We start from the raw sequence: 21,265 nt of genomic DNA on the forward strand, positions 1-21,265 counted from the left end.
TGATAACGAGAACATAGATTATAATTAAAGAACATTTCTCAGTGCTCGGTGAGGTGGCTAATGTTCCAGCGCCTGTTTCTTTTAACAAATTGTTACTGGCATCCATGCTCCTGAGTGCAAAGTCATCGCAGAACGGCACAGAGACATTATTACAATGAAGCCACTAATGGAAAGCAAAATGTGTGTTTTCCATTTGAAGAAGTATTAATTAAATAAAAAGCCACTGCGTGTTTACTCGTCTGTGTGTCATTCAGCTAATTTGCCTCTCAAAAACTTTGCCTTAAGGCTTGGGGGGAAAAAAAAATCCAAGAGGTGTTGAGTTATGAGATAACCTACTGACCAAAATGGGCTTTCAATGCTGCTGCTGCAGAATCATGCTTCATGCACAGCTTTGACTTAAGGTAAACAGTATGACCTGAAGAAAATGGTATGCTCTGTTACATTTTAACAGAGCAAGTAGTCCACCTCGGCCTCTAGTTAATTCACAAACTCAGTGTAAAACGCAAACAGATCAGCTGCAAAGTGCTACAGCTTCTACTATTACCACTGACAGTGGAGGTAAGCAACAAGAAATTATATTTACTACCAATTTTCCCAGACCAAACTCAGCTACAATAATGTCTTTGCAATTGCAGCAAGCATTGTTACAGGCATTTTTTGCAGGAACGTGCACCACGCCGTAAAGCTTGTAACTTGCATGTGGCTAAACTCTTCATTCAGCATCAGCTTTAGAAAGGGTGCACTTGTGCTGCATTGTGCATTATGCAAAAGCTGCTGTCACTGACACCCTACCTGCAATGCAACCGCAGCCTCTGGTGCAGCCCCAGCAGCCAGGGCCTTGCTCCATCCTTCACAGCACTGTGCCCGGGTCTCATTACCTTTCATAACCTCACCCCAGGGCAGGGCCTGTTTGTGGGAAGGGCCAGGGGCTGAGCAGCCATGGCTGGTAGGGCAAGCTGGGTGGTGAGGCTTAGCTGCAGGGCTGCTGTGCCTCCTCTTCCTCCTCCTCCCTACCCTCCAAGCTAACAACAGGTACTGGAGATATGGCTTTCAGAGCAAAGAGGTCCAAGCTGCATTCATATGGATCTGGCACTGCTTCTCAGCACGGGAGAAATTTTTATTGCTTTCCACAGCAGAGGCAGCCTCTGACCATCACAGCCCTTAAAGCCACAAACAGGAGACAGCACAGAGAAGATAGCATAGACAGCAGCTGAGCTGTTAGCCCAAACAGCCTTCATCACCAGCCTGTTCATGGTCAGCAATCAGCAAGAAGGGGAAGGTGCCACAGAGGTAATCCATTGCCCTTTGCCTGTGTGAAAGGCAGAGCTGCAGAGCTGCCTGCAAGAGATCCCATATGGGCAAGAGAGCTTCACCTGTGCCACAGTGAAGGCAGAGCATTAAATGGTTTGTGGCATATCCTCAGGAGCTGTTCTCCCGTTGAAGACACTTGCAATATAAGGCAAAATGCTCTTTCCAGACCCCTCTTCAAGCACTGTTTCCTGCTTACAGACTTCAGGAAGGAATACAACTAGCTGGCCAGCTCATCACAGAGTACTGCTAGCTAGGTTCCTCACTTAGTGACCTTTGCTGCAGCCACAACAGCTTCCCACACAGAATATCACAAATACCCCAAGTTGGAAGGTACCCACAAGGATCATGGAGTCCAACCCCTGGCTCCACACAGCGCCACCCCAAATCAAACCCTATGTCTGAGAGTGTTGAACTCCGGCACTCGGGGCTGTGCCCACTGCCCTGGGCAGCCCGTTCCATGCCCACCGCCCTCTGGTGCAGCCCCTGTCCCTAACCCCCAGCTGCCCCTCCCCTGACACAGCTCCATGCCGTTCCCTCGGGCCCTGTCGCTGTCACACAGAGCAGAGCTCAGCGCTGCCCCTCCGCTCCCTCTCATCTATTCTTCATTTGCAGAAATGGCTTGAACTTTTTGCAACTGTATTTGCTGAAAATCCTTTGTAGATTTGCTATTGAGGTACCTAATTCTGGGATTTAAAGTAGGAACAGGACTGGGCCTGAAATACAGGCCAGTCTTTGCATGTATACATAGTTTTTATGTTACTGAGTCAACATTATTTTGATTATTATAGAAAATGATATTTTTTTTTAGTTACACGCATTCTCATTACCAGTACTGAGTAGCAAAGACTAAATATTGTTAAAATACTACTTGTGTCACCGTTCGTATGTGTTCTTCATATTATTTCATGTAAGAATTCCAGGCAACTGACAGCTGACTTTGTTATTCACTATATAGGGATTAGATATTAAATCTTATCACGGTAGGGAGGGAAGGTGCGTGTAAGGAGGATCAGTTACTTTCTTGTGACAAGAGATTTTATCTTAGTGAGATTCAGAAGGATACAGTACCCTTCCTACTTTTGCTGTATTTGCCACACAATCCCGTCAACATTTTTTGTTAGTAGTACAAATAAAATATTTATAATCTTACAGCAACCTTTTGAGATACAGGCAATGTTTGCAGGGCATTCAGATGCTCTGGAAGGGTAATGGGGAGCAAATAAACGCAGAGAAGGACTAGCAGGCAGAAGGTTATTTCTGACATTAAACCTGGAGTGACCTGAGTTGTCATGACGGTAACTAACAGGAAATAAGTAGGTGAAATGCAGAACCTGATTACATGCTTCAGAAGTTATTGTGTGGGAATGACCTGGCCACCACACAGCTACCTTCAGGGACCTCTGGGAGGAGCCAGACTAGTTAGCTCACAGACTGAAGCGATACAGCTGCCTGTGCCAAGGTGACAAGCTTAGGTGAGGAATAATAGCAAAATTGCATTTCTGGAATCCAAACTATAACCTGTGAATGGCACTGGGCCTGGCTGTGGTGGCACAGCAGCTGTTTGGTGCTAGCTACAGGTTTTCCAATGCTGCTTAGCACTGTGTCACACAGCTGTGCATCAGGAGGGGAATGCACAGAGGTGTGGGACATAGCACCCACAAGGAGAGCTCTGTCTAGATGGGAGAATAGTCAGTGGCATAGCCAGCAGGTCAGGGTTTAGAAGCATCTCTCAAATAAAAGAAGAAAAAAGCATCTCCAGGCTATCTCTGCCCTGTTTCATACCCCTCCTTTGAGTGATTAATCTCACAGCTCCCTGTCCTGGCTGTGGGCAACCTGAGCGCTTTCCTATCATCCCTCCATCATCCTCCTTGCCAGACTTAGCACTATGAGCCATATCTTCCCTTGCTATAGTTCCATCTGCAAATTATATGGGAACCTTCCCATTATTTCCCCTCCTTGTAGCTGACTTGTAAGTGCTTCCTCTCTTTGTAGCTGACAGAGAACTCTCTTCACTTCTGTTAGGGGATACAGCCCCTCGGACTAGAAAATCCTGCTTCTGTGCCTGAGGGCTTCATTTGGAATCTATGGCTGATGCCACCTTTTAATATTCAGCTCTACATTGTGGAAGATTTGTAACACTGTAGGTTAACCAGGCAAAAACAAGAAGGAGAGATGGTCTGTCTCAAAGGATCTCTAAGACAGGAGTGCAGGGGGCTGAGGTTCCCTGCTGTACCCAAGCTAGCTGCTTGCATGCGGTGCCTGGCTGCATCCCGCACCTCCCTTCACTACATACCACTGCAGAACAACCCAATGGATGCAGCCTTTCCTGTTTACTCTTCTGGGCGTGGTAAGTCAACCTCTCCTGGCCCATGTATTAGAAAAAACAATTGGAACTTGGCCACAGGATGTGTAGCTACTCTCTTGCACTCAGTCAGACATTTTCCAAACATTTCCTACAACAATGCTCCAATTATGCTCATAATTGCTATTGCAAACTCTGATGTTCCGGTGCAGTATCACTGTGGTGAAACTTGGGATTATCCCGCCCTAAAAAATCTCTATGCACAGCTAGAGACAAAAGGTTTTCCAAAACATTGCCATTCTAAACTAAAGCTCCTAGGGTGTTTTTCCTTTAGCACTCAATCCAGTTTGGCAGTATCCACATGGAGTAGTAGGAAACAATAAAGGGATGTGAGGAAGCCACAGGATCATTCTGAAGTAGAACAGCTGAGAAGTGAAGCCCCCATTACAGGATCCCAGGCTGAAATGCACAGTGAACACGCACCCTCTTTTTTCTAGCAGCTGTGTTAGAGCAGTTGTGCTTTTGAGCACTGTTGTACTTTCCACACAGATTAAATAACGTACAGTTAGCAAGCCCTGACCTTTCTAAAACTATGGATAGTTTAAGGGAGGAACTCATTATAATTTAATGAGTGTATTTGCTGAAGGAGTAACTGATTTAAAGGAATAATATTTGCTCAAAGTCGTGGGGTTTATTTTTCTGTTCTTTGTTGCCAATTTATTTTTCATTTTGGTCATTCAACATAAACAAGGTAGATTTTTTTGAACTCTATACCCTGTTACAGAAGAGTTTATTCATTCCTAGGAATGCTTATGCCATTGATTTCATATTCATTAACTTGCAATATTGGGATAAAGCAGTATGAAAAGTTTATGCAGTATGTATGTCTACAGTCAAAACTAAAGTATGGCTATTCTGATCTGGGGGAGTAATTTTACTATGCCTTGTATCTTAATGGATTCTTTCTTGTGTCAACTATGTACATACAGACAGGTATTTCCATGCCCTGAGGGCCAGATCTCTTTGCATTTGCCTGATTTTAAAATCCATGAAAGAATACTGAATTTCCACATGGCTGCCCATAGTTGCAAAGTGAAGCACGTGCAGGATAATGGCCTAAGAACGTACAGTAAGATATCTATCTTACTGTAATGACCTGCAAGAAACAGGCGTGCCAGATGAGGCTCAGTCTCAAACATTAAATTATAACTTTCTACTTTACTAAATTATCATTGAGGCTTTAATGGAAGCGTTCATCCTGAGCAGGGACCTCAAAGAAAAGTCATCGTCATCTAAAAAGCCAACAGCTTGTCCAGTGATAGGAAACAGCATGGAAAGAAAGTGAAGTAAAAAGAAAGGAGAACTCTAAAAGAAACAGGTAAACTGGATGACTGGGTGTGAGTATTGCAAACTTCTTCAAGATTTAAAAAACATGCATTTTTCAGCTTTCAGACCAATGCGTTTCTTCTAAGTGATCCACAGTAAACACATCTCAGCAAAAGGAGCTAAGATGGTGGTGTTCTGCGGAATACTAGAGATGCTTGAAATCTGCAGCACAAACCCAATCTCTCAGGGACATTCAGCGAACAGATGTTCAGAGGCAGTCTGATGTCTGGAGTACTTACAAACCAAAGTCGTATGAGAAATGTCATAGCTGCCAATGTTTGCAAGAAGGACATTTTATTCCGTGGATGTTTTAAAGGTTAGCTCCAGAAATCTTCGATGATCCCATAGATTCAGAAATATCCCAGTATCTGATTTTGAGAACGCTCATAAGGGAGTTGCAGATGAAAAGTAATTCGGTTAACAGCATTCCTAACTAATATAATAATTTTGTGAGAAGTGGAGTTTATGAAGTGTGGTTTTCCCACAGCTCTTCCTTGTCTTAGACTGCTATGGGGGGCCTGCTTTGCAGGGGGGTTGGACTTGATCTCTGGAGGTCCCTTCCAGCCCCTACAGTTCTGTGGGGCTGGAATTTTGGGTGCCCACAGGGGTTTGAGGGAACACCACAAACGTTCCCCAGTGTGAACACAGCCATGATATATTTCTACCCTCACAGCACTACCAGAAAGCCTTGATCAAATCCATTCTTCTGTTGCAAAGACATGAAGGCACTGGTATTACCTTTCACTTACTCCAGTCACTCAAGCCAGTGCACAGCAATCTCATGCCATTACTGACACATTTGCTTCTTCCTTGGTACATCCAGCAGTTTGCTTTTCCTTTATGTGATGCAAATGGATACTGATGGATCTGCCCACAGACCCCTCTTTCCTACCTTCTGTCCTACCAGCTGGGCGTATGAGTATTGCCCAAATTCAGGAACCATTTGCTTGTAGCTTCTCCTGATCAGCTGTGAAATTTAGCATCAGATGTAACAAGGGTAAAAAAAAACCCAGCTACAGATACCACAGCAAATCCTATGTTATCAGTTAAATTAAAACAGAGAGAAAAACTGCGTGCTCAGAAGGAAGAAATTAGCATCCTGTTGGCAAGGCATCTGTATTCAACCAGATACTGATCTCAGCAGCATTAGAATTAATTAGGAATAATTGCAATCTACTTCTGCACCAAAGAGAATAACTTTTTATGATTATGTGTTTCCTCATCTTTATGCTTGAGCTTTCAAGATTATAATCACATCTTTAAATGTTACTTTGGTTTGGTAACTAAGATGGTATCTGAGGATAGATGCCATCTATTAGGACTGCTTTAGACAAAACAGCCTATAAAAAATAAGTAGGTTGCTCTGAAAGTAATGCCTCCTGTTTATTTCCATGGAAACCACAACAGATACAAATAACACTATTTGATAGAGCAAATTCCCAGTGGAGGTAACCCATTGTCACTGTTATCACTGCTGAAACACACCACTCACCCCTCACTGTGCTCACATCCACTGGTTGGTCTCCATGAACATTCAGTGAGCATCAGTAAATGTCAATGGCTGCTTTTTTTTTTTCTTTTGCATAGAGGCATTCAATGACACTCCGTTGCTTCATATGCACTTCCATGTCAGATGCCCTTTTGCCAGAGTGCCCCTCTGCTGCCATCTGTCACACAGCAACAACATGTAATGGAATATTGGTGGGAAGGTTCAGCCTCTGCTGCCATACCACCAACATCTACCTCTGATGTCATGGGACAGCAGAATAAAACAGGAGGCATTACTTTCAGTGCAGCCTTCATAAATACTTAGATAAAATAATGGAGTGACACCAAGTTAGGAAATGTCACAAGTAGGATGGCCTGCATGACATTGTTTCTGTCTCGTTAGGGGTACAAAGGCCATACCATAACTGCAAGGTAAAAAATGAATGCTATAAAGTTCAGCTATTTGCTAAATAGTGATGGAACATAGCACATTATCTGCCCTGGGGAGATACGACCTTATTCACTTACAAATAAAGAAACTTCCTAACAGTAAACAAGATAATTAATTTCTGAAGCATGGTTTACAATCCTTGGAAGAGGCGGCGCTGAGTAGCACAAGGGTCAGGACAAGAGCAGTGAGAGAAGCTCATCAGGGCAAGCAAGGAAGAGCTGAAGGAGCCACATGTGATACTTCTGTTGCAGACTCACTGCTGAGCTTCGCAAGAGTGGATCTGTGCATCACAGCTGTAAATGAGCAAACAAGAAGCATAACCAATTAACTCCAGTTTCTCTTGTTGAGATGCAAAACGTGTGGTGTCAGTGGTTTGTGGCCGTCCCCGGTTTGCATCTCTCAAGGGTGACAGCGTGATATGTCTTGTGTGACGCTATCCCCTCTGTAAAAGTATGTGTAGGCACAGAGCCGCACTTTCTTTATGACTAAATGATTGTGAGAAAATACTGAGCAATAGGATTGTAAAATAGGATGTGGAAGTATAAATCATGGCGACTTCACGCCAGGACTCACTACACAAGGTCAGAAGATGTAGTGGGTGAAATGAGGGACAAAGCCTGCAGTGTGCCAGCTCTCACAGACCTCTGTCGTGAGTTCAGCAAACTGGGTTATTTTTTAACCATATTCCTAATGACAGTTTATTTTCACTTCAACGTAAATAAAATACTAGCAATAAAACGATGGGCTTTTGTAGCCCTTTTGCAAATCTACGCAGGTTTAAGTAATGATGTAATCGGAGAAGTAATAATAAGGCCAACAGTTGCTGTAGTGAATTAAACTCTGTAATTGAATACGTGTACGCACATCTTTGCTGTGAAATTAGATTAAATGCACAGCCTGTTGTGTTTGAGTGTAGCTGTGCTGCCTATATTGGGTTCCTCGTGTGTAAAGATATGCCAACACACTGCGCTAAGGGCAGGCCCGGTCTGCAACAAAATACCTTGTGGTGAAGAGCAGCCATATGCTAAGGAAAGGGGAATAAAGGGGAAAACAGCTCAGCTACTCTATATTCCGGTATTGCTTGAGACATTAATTGCAGAAAATGAGGCGTCTAAAAATATCCAAATATAGCTTTCCTCACAGTGCTGATGAGCAGTTATGCTTGTTCCCCTCCAGTTCTGCTGGTCTTGTACTTCTGCTGCCTGGCGGCAGAAGCTGACAGTGTTACTGTCTCACAGTGTTAGCTGCTAAACAGATGCTTTTCAAAGCAACAGCTGCACTTCAACAAAAAAAAAACTTTAATTTTCTTTCGCAGTTTTACTCTGAGATAAAGCAGCTGGAATGCTTTGGAGATAAAGGAGCTCATGAATAATTCACTTGACACCTTTATACCGAAGTATGGGTGTCTTCATTAAGTAAAATTACCTCCTGTCAAGGGCAGTGAAAGGTTTCTGGAAGGAAGGCAAAATAGATTCCCCTCGAGAGCCCAGATAGCGACAGCTGGAAATCAATGTCGTTATCATTTTGTGACTTTTTATTTATTATTACCCTTTAGATCATTTCAATATAGCAATCACTTGGGCTGAATACTCTGGAATGTATTTCAGCCAAAGAAAAAAGCATCAGTGGGTATCGCCAGCTAACAAGAACGGATTATGTGTATTAATACATATGGCCAAAATCCCATCCTGCCATGCAGGAGGCGTTTTAGCCATTCCTTAGCATGAGGTGATGCTGGGCACCCTCTGGGTGCTTCTGGTGGTGCCTGGAAAGTCCTGCTGGTCAACCAGGTCTTCCCAAGCTGCTATAGTTAGAAACAAACCAAAATGAGATTTTTTTGGAGCTGGTTGAGAAGTAACAGTGAGCTCTCCTTCCAACCTGGGAACCTTCTTCCGAAGAACTCCATGTCTGAACAATGACCCCTCCAAAATTACAAATGCCTTGCCAGTGTTGTATTACCTACCAGCAAACGTCAGTAAACTGTTGCAGAAAAGGTTAATTATTCCACATATCATCTCAGTGTAATCCTGTGTCAATAGGAGCCTTTGTGGAGAGGATAGAAAATGACACCACTAAAAGTCTTCCACTGAATATTTTTTCCTGTTTCCAGTCTTGAAGGTGTGTGCTTGTGGGTATTCCACATAACTGCACTCTTCTATTCAAAGCTATTGTACTGTAAAGAGACCTCTGCTATCTGCCCCAGCCATATGCAAAAAGAATGGCTGTTCACACCAGGCAGCCCTTGGCCAGCCTTCATTATCTCCCTTCTGCTTCCAGGCGCTTTTTGATGGCAGTGCATCACCACTATTTTGAGTCCTCTCAAGCTTTGTGCACGGCAGAGAATTTTGCTCACAGTGATTCAGCTGCCCTGTTGTTAGCAGCTTTAGCACAGGCAGTGCTGCCAACAGAAACCTCAGGAGCGGGGATAATGGACACGATACAGAGAGCAGTGCAAAGCTGTTGACAAATACAGCTCTTAGTACCACTGACTGCGCTAAGGAAGGATGGAAAGCTTCCTGCAGCTTCCTTGGTACAAACATGAGAGCAAAGTCATTCCTCGGGTTTTCCTTGGGACTGTCTACTTGAAGCAAAGAACAGCAGAGCAGGCTGCTGAGTGATGCTCCCCGGCAATGTTCCCTCACTAAAAATGGGGTGGAAGAGAACTACTGCTTTTTGGGGGAGTGTTTTCCTCCCGGGTTTTCTTTTTGGATTTTACGCTGTGCATATATAGTACCAAATGGGAAGTACAGCACCTCTTCCACCTGGCTCAAAAAGTCTTTGGTCCGGTAACTTCTTGTTGCTGACTGTTTTTGCTCCTACCCATATTTCTGCGAAGGTATTTCACAGACTCAGAATTTTGTCTATTATGATTCATTACGCAGTATTTTACCTCTCGTGGAGAACAACTGACAGTTTACGGGAATAAAAATAGCACCCGTTCAATTTTGGAATCAGCGAACTTCTATCACTCTTCACACGTTTTCTGACTCAGCATTTCGAAAGCTGAGTTTCAAGGCAAAATTCAAATAGTATCTCCTTTTTGATACGGCAGCAAAGCCAATTTTTTTTCTTAAACAGTCTCAAGCGTGACTGATGGCCATTCCTCTGGAACAAATGTGAGCAAGCAGCCTACATATGCTGAACACTTAACAGCTCTTCCAAGGGGTTTGTAAAGGACAACTACAAGCAGCAGTACGATAATTACTGTGATGGCAGAGTAGAATTCGAGGGCTTACGTGCCTTTTCATTTAAAAAACAGTTGCAGCGATTTAAGATGCTGCCATTCCTTCCTCTCCTCTCTGTCCAGGCCCGCTTATCTTTTCCAAACTTCTCGCAAGTGATGTTTAAGTGCCTGCAAGCCAATATCATACAAAGTCTGGAAGCCTGGCAACAACCGCTTCTCACAGTAATGTAAGTTGAGTTACTAAACTACTGGACCTCACATCAAACTGGCTGAAGAATATTTTGCTTTACCGATTCGACGAGGGAGGATGTGGAAAATGTGGTTGTGTTCACCTCTGGCAGAAGGACAACGGCAAAGAGTTGGTGAGTAACAGTTCATATTGTTGCAGCTATTTCTTTACTGAAATGGATATGTAGGACCTAAGTTATAATTTTGCAAAACCAAAGGGAATTAATCCAGAGTTAAACTCTGATATGATCACCAAGTTAATCGCTGCATCAATGGTTTTTGAAGTGCTACATAATTTTAGTTACTATTAACTGGTTGCAAGCCACTTTAATAAGTCCAACCACATAAACCAATCATTTGTGAGACTCCTAAAAGAAATCCTATTCCCACTGGCAATGCAGTCCTCCATCATTTGGCTAGATACGTTTGCTGGAGACAGAGTTCTACCAGACTGGTTCAAGTCAAGATGACAAATTCCATGTTCCAGACAGAAAAAAAATATTTCCATCAGGCAAAGAAATTCAGAGAAAAAAAAAATCAATGATTATTTTTTGGAGATAGATCTCTTTCATATTGATGAGTCCAGTCTTGTGAGGTAATTTGTTGGAGTTTGAAATGAACACTCTCTATTCTCAGTGATAACGAATGTCACTTAGAGCTTGTCAATAACCCCTAATAACTGGAGAAGTGTCAAAACCTAACGTGCTTAATCTTTGGAGAAAATAATAAAGGAGAGATTTTAGAAGGTCATCATCAAAATATCTTCACATGCACTCGAAATGGACAGCTTGAAAAAAGGTATGAGTTCTGTTTTATTCTGTGCGTGACCTGATACAGTACAACTGCAGTCTTGAATATAGGCTGCAAGAAGAAACAGCTTGGAATACATAGGTATTTGGAGGATTTATGTTAATCATTGTTAAACTGTTTTTGTACCTCAAGTGACCTGCTGAAAGAACTTTGAGCTTAAATGTTTGTCTTCTTTTCCCAGCTCTAGTAATAAAAAGCTGTACTTCTTCATAAAAGTTACATGCCTGTCAAGGAGTGCAAGGCATTCCCCCACTTTCTTCTCTGTGATACTGGGAGGAATATTGGTTGGAAAGCAGGAGTGGTAGCCTTGGTTAAAGGCATGAAAATGACCTTCAGATGACTTCATTAGCAAGTGATGATTATGCTCAAATGTCCTTTGAGGTAAGACACTTTAAAACCACACTTGCATGCTGCGCCCCAGCTTCTGGGGCCATACACTAGGATTCTCAGTACTCCAATAAATACTCTAATATACTGGTTGAGTTCCTTTACAGCAAACGATGTAAAAACCTGTTTGCCCTTAGATGGTGTAAAGATATGTAACATAAATACTAAAATTGGTATGGATGGAAAGGCCTGTCTGACAGCACCAAAAGAAACAATGGAGCGAAATAACAAAGCTACATCACCATGGAAGTGCCATTCTTCTCCCTGCTATCTCAACATTAAGACAGACCATCATCATAAAGATAAGTGACATGCAGAAGCAAACAGAAGGGGCATCAGCCTTGCTGAAGAGTCACAGAGGCAAGAATATTGCTCCATAGTAACTGTTGACTCCTAAAGGTTATACAAACCTGTCCTAACCTGGTTTATTGTCATCTAAGAGGAATTCAAGAAATGTAGTGACAACCTGACAGCTACTTGCTATTGCCATCCATATCACGTACAGGTGGTCCTGGTAAAACTGCTTGGGCATGCACGTGTCTCAGTGCTTCCAAGTATGTGGGCATGAAGCTGTGAATGGGTAAACCGACTCACACAGAGGACTGTAAACTAAAATCATGTTCTACCAGCATAAGGTCTTGTATTGCCTTTCTGGCACCAATAACCTGCAAGGACAAGTACCTCCCATTGTGTAACGCTATGTTATGGACGTAGTTAATGGGTTTGCCTTTCTCTTGAGCAGAGTGGTTCACAAATCCCAATTCTGTTTGCCCAACGCTCTGTTCAGTAATTTCAAAATCGGTAATTAGGGGAGGACGTTGGAGGATTTCCAATATATAGCAAGGCAAGCTTAATTAATGGTTTTAAAAGTGGAATCTGTTAATCACGGACGGAAATCTATGTCATGACTGCTTAGCGCAGAGTAAGAGTTGTCTCTGACAACTCTGCTGATCCCTTGCAAATCAATATTCTGAACTGAAGTGACCAGTTTGGATGATATTATCATACAGCTGCACATGGCAAAATGGCTCTATGAACAGCTGAGGACATGAATTCCTGTTCTAGCGTCTGCTAGGTCAGACAGCTTCAGTTAAGAGTTTCATTACAACTAGAGATAAGCATTCTTCTGTGAACATTAATTTAAAGGTAATATTCAGTAAAGCAGACCACAGGAGAGTGTGGTCAGAAATGACACAGCCACTCTGTGTAACTCAGTGGTCCAGAAGGAACAGGGATGACATGATCACAGCACTCACTCTGGTGATAACCCTTACAGATGAAAGCCATGATAGTCTATATTTAAGATGACAAAATTGCAACTGATATAGCTTATGGGAAGTATAAATCCCGCATTTTTAAGCTAATTCTTCATTTCATTTATCTTTGCTTTGTCAAAACAAGCAGTAATTCCATCTGATGTCTATAAGTAAAACACCACCTAATAAACCTTAATGAACACTGCTGAAGGATGTAGAGTCCCTGGATATAGCTGAAACTCCCTGCCAGAACAGAGGGAAGGGTCCTTACTGGAAGGGATACAGAGAAGAAGAAAAGACCATGAGAAAATGAACTATGAATGTTGACAACATGACAGATAGCATCTGCAGTGGTTATTGTTAGCCTCCACACACATTCCCAGGACAGTTACTCCCTCTTGCAGTGTCAGCCACAGATAACCTTTGATGGCTTAAAGGGTACCAAACAAGATGTTTAGGGAAAATACACTGATTACATCTGTCCCTTGCTTCACCTTCCTGCTACGCTGCTCTCTTCCCTCTACTTGCTATCTAAATGCTGGTAGGAAACATTGCTATCTTTCATTGTGCAGTACTATATAGTGGACTTATATAATGGGTTTGCCTTTTTCTTGAAATTCTCTCTGAGTTTGTTCTCATGGTTCAACCTTCAGCAAAGAAACTGTAGCGAAGGACATCACAAGAGATGACATATTTATCTATAGGAGCTCTGTTTCTTCCTCATTCCTTTCCTTGTTCCTTCCACCTCTCTTTTTAGGGAGAAACAGACAGTTCTGGTGGAAAGCAATGCATACATACAGAGATTTAATTTCTTAGAAAAATCTAGGAATGTAGCCACAGAATGACACAGCACTTGCTGGTATATTGCCACACACTGCCCTATCTTACTTGGAACAGGGCTTCCTATAGGCTTAAATTTATATATCTGTGTAAACAACACATTTAAAGCCACTATCAGTTCCTTAGAAAAATACTTTACAAATGCAATGTTTTTTCAAGGATTCCAGTGTATAAAAATTGTTCTATTTTCTTGACATCACATTTTGGATTCTTTTTAAGAATGAATTACAAGTGTGACTTGATATCTGTAATGTGGTTCAGTACTATCCCCTCATAGGATAGTGATATCCTATAGTGAGTATAGTGAGATATATATAGAGAGATATCCTATAGTGAGATATATAGAGAGAGATATCCTATAGGATAGTGAGGATCTATGTTTTTACCTTTCAGCATGATTATCTTATCTTGCTGTTGTTTTTAACCACCTATCTTGTTACTTATTTATATTATATTACAAAGCCTTTGCTGAATAAGAGCACCTGGGATTTGCAGTGACAGGTAAAAAATATATATATATTGCACTTATATCCAGCAGTCCCAATGCTACCTGTGATTATTCTGTAACACTTTCCATGACATTTCATACATATTTAAGCCCTAAGACAAGGGATGCTGTGGTTACCAGTACCAGTCAACATAAAGTCTGAGGGATGAACTGGGTTTCACCTGTTTGGGACCCTCACTTTCCCCGTGGCTGATTTTGAGAGGGAGAATAGTTACTACTTAACAACTCATGGCAAATTCTTCTTTTCCCTCTCCTATTGCCTATGTAAATGGAGGCAGGAGAGTATTTTCATATTTCTGCCTGCCAACTCATTTCTTTGCATTCAAAATGTTACCAGAATATTTATCTTCTGAAGCATTCTGTAGGAGCTGAAAATGTTCTAGGTATTAATAAAATGCTTAAAAGATCAGTAGCGTACTGCCCCTAGAAATTTCCACTGAGAAAGCAAGGGGAGGAGACACTGATGAATGACTCTAGGCCACCCATGGAAAAGAGGGAAAAGTGTTTCCAAATGCACTGTTAAGCCTGTATGATATATATTTTTTTATTCTAAACGTCCTCTGAGATGGAATTTCTGACCTTCACCATCTTTAACTGTTGTTTTCTTCTTTTTTTCCCACATGAACACTGCTAAATCTGTGCCACTGTCAAAATGCTGAGTAAGCGTTTGAAATGTGTCTTCGATGCACCATTTCGGTTAGTGCTTTAAATGCTTGCTGTGCATTTAAAAACTTTGTCCTGGAATAGGTGCAATTTCACTGCAGATACTGAGCAAACCATAATGTTGCTACCTAAACAAATGCCACTGAGGCATTGCAGAAGACAGAATATCATCATATCTAAGAAATAAAACCAAAGACCACTTGAAACTCTATCAAAAGGCTGTATTGCTTTCAAAAATATATAAAAGAAACAGGATAATTTTCTACATTAACAAGCAGCATCGTGCAATAGCAGTGGATCTCTAGATTGGTTTTCAGGAGTTTAACGCTATACTAAACATACGTGTTTGTTTTGCCTCTTACTTTTACTGTAGATTGTCATTTGATTCTGTGTGCCTGATTACCTGCTGGCAGCTGGAACACATTTCTGATTTAATTTCACTCAAAGGGAATCCAGTATGTGTGCTCTGAGACCACTAAGTGCTATAAACCAATGTGCAGTAAGCAAGGACAATCAGAAGGTTTGCTTCAAAAATTCACTATTGATCTGAACTAGAATGCTAATGTTAACCCCTGAAGACTTACTATCAAGGTCCTGGAGTAACTCTCTTCGGAGGCAACCTAAATAAAAATTAAGCATTATCTGAAAACTTATCTACTCCTTTTTTTTTTTTTTTTTTCCCACTTGGTCCTAGCTTCCCCATAAGCATTCATAAAGTCATAGAACCATAGAATTGTTCAGGTTGAGAAAGGCCTTAAAGATCATTAAGCCCAACCTTAACCTAACCATACTACCCTAACCCTAACAACCCTCCGCTAAATCATGTCCCTGAGCACCACATCCAAACAGCTTTTAAACACAGCCAGGGATGGTGACTCAACCACCTCCCTGGGGAGCCTGCTCCAGTGCTTAACTACCCTTTCAGTAAAGATTTTCATGATATCCAACCTAAACTTACCCTGGCTCAACTCGAGGCCATTTCCCCTCATCCTGTCATTCTGTGTTTCTTTCAAATTCTCCTTACAAATTTTCTTAGCTACCAGGAAGGTTGTTACCATGCTGAGAAAAGAAATGCTCGCCTATGACTGTCATCTTGGACAGCCCCAGCTTCCTCTATCCAACTGTGTTCACCTCAAAATCTAAGAACACAAGAAATCAGGTCAACAGCTGATGCCTTCTTATGGTGTGCTCTTAGTGCTGGCAGAGTCATATTTTGACCCGTTAATGTGGTATGGAGATGCAAACATAACACGTAACAAATAACGAGGCCATCCTAGCACCCAACATACTGCATCTGTGTCACTTTTTCCAAAAAGCAATCAGGTTACTCACACCCTCCTTAACCCCTCCTATGCAAAACTTTTTAAAAAGTGAAAATTACTTCTCACACAGAAATATGCTATGTCATCTATCTCGTCTTTGTAAGCCTCAGCAAAAAGCAGGTCCTTCATAAGAAAGAGGACAGAGTTGTCACGTTTGCTGTCTCCAAGGCCTTACTGTCCCCACAGTGTTTGTCATAGCAGAAAACAAAGGAAAAACACAAAACAGCAACTCCATACGTTAGCATCCTGGGAGTGAGGCTAGAAACTTGAGCTAGGATTAGCAATCAGCAGTCCTGATTCCCTGAATTACTCTGGCCAAGTTGCTTAGGCTCTGTTTACATTACAATTCCAGCTGCATGGAAATACTAAAGCTTAGATTTTTCTAAACCCCCTAGTGTTAGGGATTTCCTCAGCTGATAGATGCTTAGTCTCAGACACCTCTTAGAGAGAGTCTCTGCAGTATCTCAAATCACAAAGTGCTTTTAAAATTCAGGCTTTATTTAATTTGATCCAGTTGTGCTGTCTCTCAGCAAAGCGGTTGTTTTGCTAAATCTTAAAATAATAATAATAAAAATGTCTGCGGAGAATATAGTAAATGCATGTCAAATAAGGTCTCAGCCTTGTCCCAGGATATTGGGAGTCTTGGTACTCATATTTACCTCAACTGTCTCCCACTTAAGTCCTAGTTAAATATCCCATTTATAACAGTACCTAAATAGAAAATGTAAAGCCTTCCTTCCGTGCCAGAATAAAATTAATGGATGTGAGTGGAGTTTTCACATTCATACTCAGTTTCCTCATCTGCAGAAGACAGACAAGTGCTAGGGAGATTGCACTGCCCGCTGGCTGCTGAGGGAACTGAACCCTCCAGACACTGCAGTGAACCAGCAATAAAGCTCTTGCACAACCTATAGGTGCAATCTCCAAGTTGATATAAAATGATCTGGAATTGGAGCCTCAGTGGAGCCATCTCTGCTCTTCCCCAGGTTAGATAGTAGGAGAAATTCCTTCTCTGAAAGAGTGGCGAGGCATTGGAGCAGCCTGCCCAGGGAGGTGGTAGAGTGACCGTCTCTGGAGGTTTTCAAGAAAAGCAGAGGTGTGGCACTGAGGGACATGGTCAGTGTGCATGGTGCTGATGGGTTGGTGGTTGGACGAGGTGATCTTAGTGGTCTTTTCCAACCTCAATGATTCTATGATTCTATCTACTTTTGCCTGCTCTCTTTCCCTCACACAATGTTCCGACTCAACTGAAGTCATAGTTAATCTGGCCCCAGACTCTGCATCCCAAAATAAAAAGCTGGCCAGCCATCTAACCATCTAACATGCGACCGACCCAATGCTACTCTGTGCAGTGCTGTGGTTCTCAGTATTCAAAACCCTTCAAAAGAAAGGAGGATACAACATTCAAAATTCCTTGAGCTTTCAAAGATAGCAGCTGAGGATGATCTGCCAGAACAAGTGAGCCAATCAAACAGCACAAACAAAAGTCTTCTTTGCCACAGAAGCTGATCAGTGAGCTACAGCAGCTTGGCACAGTTCCTGCCTCGGCAGATTCACCTCAGAGATACTCGGAACCTTGAAGATAATGCCATTATTAATTGCTTTGAGTCTCAGAAGAAAGAGTGAAGAACAAAGAAACCATACGGTGACCTCACAGAAGACTCTGAATAAGGAAACCAGGCAGCCCTGGTGGGGAGAGACAATCCCACAGAGCAGAAGGCATGTGCAGAAATCCCTTTCCTTCACTGAATATTGTTGAGGCTTTCAGACCCTAGAGGGGAAGATGAGGAGGAATTGGATGATAATAAACATCTCCCATTCACTTTCTTTGGCACTTCCAGTCACAGAAGGCTTATATTTCCCTGAACTTCACCATGCTTCAGTGCATTGTTGAGAGCAGCAGTCTGCCTGGACTCCTTCCTATATGACTAAAAATAGAAGTGTCTGGATTACAGCCTCTTTTGAGTCCCACTATCCAGACACAGGCTTGGAACCAACCCATCCCTGCTCCCAAAATTCCTCTCACAAATCTGCAAGGGGAAAGGCCAAGGCAGCAAGCAACGAGCAGTTCCACTGTGCTGAGCCAAGTGGTGGAAGCTTCAGAAGTCAGAAGATGTCTCCCTCCATTTTATTGAACCTTGCTTTTGCACTCATTTAAGCATTTGTACCTTTAGGAAAATAGATTGTTTGTTATACAAATTCACACACCTTTAACTTCTATCTAAATCCCGAAGTATATTCTGCAGAGCAAAATATTCTTTTCTTTTAATACCCCTACATATCTACAAACTCTACATGGGAGCAATCACCTATCCAGGCCAGTAGGCTGCAGAATTACAGCAGACTATACAACAAAAACATACCTGACATCCCTTTGGACATGTATCGCATGCAAAACAGCACAGGCTGCAGTGCTGTTTCATGAGATGACACACTAAAAACTACTGACACACTCCATCAGTTCCACCACAATGCATAAAAACAAGAAAAGTGTACCAGGCCAGTTACATAAGCGTTGATATCTGTGTCTCTAAGAGTTTACCTGCCATTCTATTTGGAATCATTAAAAAACGCACAGAAAATGCTAAGCAAATTCCACAGGGCACTGAAATAGCCCAGCAAGCCAAAGTGCTGAGGGAATACTGTCACCTCCATGGCAAATAACAAAAAAGGGCTTAGCTGAGTTGGACTTATTAGTCTTGGCATAGTGCCACGTTAACGTTGTTTTTCAGGGCAGGGGGAGAAGAAAGGGGACTTGCTATATGAGAACAAGCTTGGTTTGTATGTTTGTAACTCCCAAAATAAACATATTCTACATCAAAGGTAAAGCACTGCATACTCTTGAGTACTGAAGAAAAGCACAAGATTGGCAGAATGTTCCTTCTCATTCAATCCAATCCACAAGGGTCAGTTGAATGTGTGAAAATTATGCTAGTTATACAAACCATGCAGTCCATGACTTCCCACTACAGTATCCAAATGCATGGGAACGATCCCACCAAGAAGCTGAGAGTATTGGTCTAAGGTGCTGGAAGAGGAGGCTCAGGGGAGACCTTATTGTTCTCTATAACTACCTGAAGGGAGGTTGTAGTGAGCTGGGGGTCAGCCTCTTCTCTCGTGTGACTAGCGATAGGACTAGAGGGAATGGCTTCAAACTGCACCAGGGAAGGTTCAGGCTGGACGTTAGGAAATACTACTTCTCTGAAAGGGTGGTCAGGCACTGGAATGGGCTGCCCAGAGAGGTGGTGGAGTCACCGACCCTGGTGGTGTTCAAGGAACGTTTGGATGTTGTGTTGAGGGACATGGTTTAGTGAGAACTATTGATGATAGGCAGAGGGTTGGACTGGGTGATCCTATGGGTCTTTTCCAACCCTGGTGATTCTATGATTCTGTGTAATTGCAGAGTGAGTCATGCCTTCCCCTTTAGATGTTCCTGCTTTGTTCACTGTAAAACAAAAGCTATTGTTTGCAGAGTATGTATGCTATGTATCAGGATGAAACACAGCCAGGCCTATTCAGCAGTGAAGTGACAGAAACATGCTGTCATTAGGCAATCCCAGACTTCACGTCACCGACAGAGAACAAGAAAGTCCAAGACGCTGCAACAGCTCAAGATCAGGATACTGGTTAGGTGCAGTTTTTTAACGAAGAGCTAATAATTGCTGTGTAAATACAAAATGATAATAATAATGCTGGATGAGCAGTTGGAAAAAGAACACTGACACATTTTGGGAAACTGTGACTGGACGTTTCCATCAGTTAATATGAGGTGTGCTTTTCTTGTGATGGAAACAATGCTTTATTCTAAGCAGGCCCCAAAAGACTGTGCAATGGTAGCAAATGCATTAGAAAATAATAAATAGTGGGGCTGCAACTTTACTTCTCCGATAAGCCTTTTTGAGGTTTTGTTCAAACCTGATCTTCTCTAAACAATTTTCTGAGATGGTCATTCACAGTAACAACTACACTTGCTTGTGGAGCTGTTGCTGTGAACATCCATCAGCTCTGCATAATATATAAGAGACATAAGCATCAGCAAGCCAGCTAATTCTTTGCAGAGTAAATAAATCAGCACGTCTTCAAGCTGAAAATTAATAACTGAAGATTATTTTTCATAAGTATATCTGGCAATTTGATGCATGATGCATGCAACTGAGGATGCAGAAGACATACTATTTTAAACTGAAATGAAAATGCAGTATCTCATGCTTTGGTTTGGAAGGAGTATAGCTTAACAAAATAGAGCTCATGATTCAGGTCACTGTTTTACTTCAGAACTAATTTATGCTATATTTTACACATACTGCCTATGATGAACAATGGCCTCGGATAATTACTTTCCTTACAAAGCATGGGGATCAAAGGATATGTTTTAGATGTGTGGTCACAGATACGACCATGCTGTTGAATTGCAAATAACCAGCCAAAGAGTTGATGATATGTATTCTTTGATAGCTGTATTGTTTATAAGCTGCCTTTTCCATTAAAATCTCCATGTGAGAAAAACACTTAACACTAGTTAAGACTTTTGGTCTTCTGTGGATTTAAATTAAAAGCAAATTTGGCTGTGTGCAATTGCTAAGAGGAAAAGAGAACTGTGCAGATCACTCACTATTTTGATATATATATGTGGCAGATTTTGTTCATCAAAAGCAGCACTGCTCCTCACAGCCCATCAGAATCCAACTTGATTCCTGTAAAAATTAGCGCAGGGTTGAGGAGCAATTCTAAATTCATCGCTCAGCTAAGCCCTACCATGACATCATTGAAAGACAATATTGCTTACTGCTTTCAAAAAATAATTCGTGTTTTACTCATCATATTCCAGGTAAGTCGTGACCAAAAACAAAAATCAAACAAACAAACAAAAAAAAAACCTGTTCATAGCAAAAGGCACAAACAGCACCTCACCCAATGCTCATACAGGCTTGATCCATCAAGGGTCCATGAAATCACACTTCAGTGAGAGCTAACAGAGGTCACTAAAAGACAGGAAGCCTAACAGAGATTTCCTCTATCCATTACTTGAGTTTTAAGTCATCAACACGCTCTAACAACATACAGGCTCTGAAAAGCTCAGTCTTCACTCTCTAACATTTCAGGAAGGCCTCAGCACATTGTAGGATTAG

At 41.9% G+C, this 21,265-nt stretch overlaps 1 long non-coding RNA gene across 1 annotated transcript; it reads left to right on the forward strand.

Moving 5' to 3' along the window:
- Window positions 1-492: 492 nt before the first annotated feature.
- On the forward strand, window positions 493-15,463 carry LOC101748676. The gene is made up of 4 exons (XR_210248.4): window positions 493-558; window positions 10,246-10,484; window positions 11,342-11,541; window positions 15,188-15,463. It is a non-coding gene; the product is annotated as an uncharacterized LOC101748676 (long non-coding RNA).
- The last annotated feature ends 5,802 nt before the right edge of the window (window positions 15,464-21,265 follow it).

This window comes from Gallus gallus, chromosome 1 (genome assembly GCF_016699485.2).
Source record: "Gallus gallus isolate bGalGal1 chromosome 1, bGalGal1.mat.broiler.GRCg7b, whole genome shotgun sequence".
NCBI lineage: Eukaryota > Metazoa > Chordata > Aves > Galliformes > Phasianidae > Gallus > Gallus gallus.